This window comes from Dipodomys ordii, unplaced genomic scaffold, assembly GCF_000151885.1.
Source record: "Dipodomys ordii isolate 6190 unplaced genomic scaffold, Dord_2.0 Scaffold41, whole genome shotgun sequence".
Classification (NCBI taxonomy): Eukaryota; Metazoa; Chordata; class Mammalia; order Rodentia; family Heteromyidae; genus Dipodomys; species Dipodomys ordii.
The window spans coordinates 11,227,105-11,229,689 of record NW_012267257.1 but is presented as its reverse complement, the minus strand read 5'-3'; positions in this window follow the sequence as shown (position 1 = coordinate 11,229,689).

The window sequence follows — 2,585 nt, the reverse complement described above, 5'->3', positions numbered from 1 at the left end:
AGCTGGCTTTGAACCGCGATCCTCAGATCTCAGCCTCCTGAGTAGCTAGGATTACAGGCGTGAGCCACCAGCGCCCGGCTGACAATTGCCATTTTGACTGGGATAAGATGGATTCTAATGTGTAGTTTTCACTTCCATATCCTTTATACCTATGAATGTTATCCTGACTCAGCATCCTGACTACTAGGATTAAAGAGCATTTCAGATTAAGGAGACTCAACCTTCTAAGGATGGTGACTGTAGGGCAAATACATTCAAATTCATTTTATCAGTATATGTGCCATTTTTTCCTGACTAGGAAAGAGATGCTAATGACATTTGTTACAGGATTATTGTATAAAGCAGGCATAATAGACAAATCTCAAAGTAGTAATTCCATTAAGAAGAATTATTGAAGAATGAACTGCTAAGAAGGGAATGGTACAGAAAGCAAAGCAAAGATACTTTTTTTCAGGGCAAGAAGCAAGAGCGTAAGTTAGTTTTTAACATAGTTCCCATGTGAACCTAGTAAGTTCTTTATAGTGATCGGCTTATTAGATAAAGCTCAGTCTTTTCTGGGAGTCAGATGTAACAGCTCTCTCTTTTTTGTGGTTGGTCATGGGGTTTAAACTCAAGGCCTAGGCGCTGTCCCTGAGATCCTCTTACTCAAGGTTACTACTTGGAGCCATATGCCACTTCTGGTTTTCTGGTGGTTAATTGGAGATAAAAGCCTCACAGACTTTCCTAGCCAGGTTGGCTTTGAATCACGCTCTTCAGATTTCAGCCACCTAAGTAGCTACTATTATAGGTGTGAGCCACCTGTGCCCAGAAGTTTTTTTATTTTGTGGAGATAAATTAATCTTTTCTATGGGGCTGGGAAGGTGGCTCAGTGGTAGAGCGCTTGCCTTGCATGCAAGAGGCCCTGGGTTCGATTCCTTAGCACCACATAAGCAAAAAGAAAAAGCCGGAAGTGGCGCTGTGGCTCAAGTGGTAGAGCGCTAGCCTTGAGCTGAAGAGCTAAGGGACAGCACCCAGGCCCAGAGTTCAGGCCCCACGACCGGACCCCAAAAAAAAAAAATTAATCTTTTCTATGATATAAAAACAAATAGTAGGTATAGGTGGCTCATGTCTGTAATCCTAGCTGCTCAGAAGGCTGAGATCCGAGGACTGCTGTTTGAAGCCAGCCTGGGCAGCAAAGTCCCCGTGAGACTCTTATCTCAAACTAACCATTCAAAAACTGTAAGCAACACTGTGGTTTAAGTGGTAGAGCGCTAGCCTTGAGCACAAAGAGGCTCAGGGACAGTGCACAGGCCCTGAGTTCAAGCCCCACAACCAACAACAACCAAAAAAAGTAAATGTAAAGCATGTAATTTTGAGAAAAAAGGTAACCCACTATACAACTCCACTTGCTTTTTTATTACCTTAGTTATGTCCATTAGCTCAGAATCCAGCTGAGAAACTGCATCTTGCACAGAAGAATGATGGGAATACTGCTTTTGTAGTGTTTCTTGTATTTGAAGTTGGATCCTAGCAACCTAGATTGGGCAGAAAACAAGATGTCTTATTTCTCTATGATAGGCATTTTATGACAGGTACTTAAAGAAATGACTTCTAAGCAACCAAATTTAACTTTATTAAAATTAGTAATATATAAATACAGATCTCTCCTGTAAAAGACTGGTATAGTATCACAAGAGACTTTATCTCAATATAACAAATGTTATAAGAAACATTCTATAGCAGAAAACCTTGCTGGTCACCAATATCAGTGTTTCCCATGACTATAGCCAAACAAATGCCTAGACTGGACTTCATAGCTGCTTATGCAAGAAGTACATTATATGACTAAGTTCATTTCAAGGAATGAGTATTTCATGTCAGAATTCTGATTCTGAAAGAGTGAATGTACTGATGTTTTTCTTTTTCTTTCTTCCTCAAATAAGGCAAAAGCCCAAGGAGTAGCAGAAACAAGAATTTGGGTTTTATTAATCCAAGTGAAGGAAATTCAATCAGGAACATCAATTGACTTTTTGTGAACAAAAGTAACCTTTTGTACCATTTAAGGTTTTAGTCAATTTATTAAAAGCATGTTAGCCTACTCCATACATTTACTTAATAACTCCCTGAGTAAGTGGTGATATGACATAACTACTAGTTATCTGAACAGTTGGGAGGTCAAAAAAAAAAGAAAAAAATAAACCTATAGAAATGTCACAAAAGGGCTGGGAATGTGGTTTAGTGGCAGAGTGCTTGCCTAGAATGCATGAAGCCTTGGGTTCAATTCCTCAGTACCACATACACAGTAAAAGCTGGAGGTGGCACTGTAGCTCAAGTGGTAGAGTGCTACCCTTGAGCAAAAGAAGCTCAGAGACAGTGCCCAGGCCCTGAGTTCAAGCTCCAAGACTGGCAAAAAAAAAAAAAGAAATGTCACAAAAAAAGCTTACAAATTAATGTTGCTATGTCATATGTACTGATATCCTTAAAAAATTTCTCTCTCGCCGGGCGCTGGTGGCTCACACCTATAATCCTAGCTACTCAGGAGGCTGAGATCTGAGGATCACGGTTCAAAGCCAGCCCGGGCAGGAGAGACCGTGAGACTCCTATCT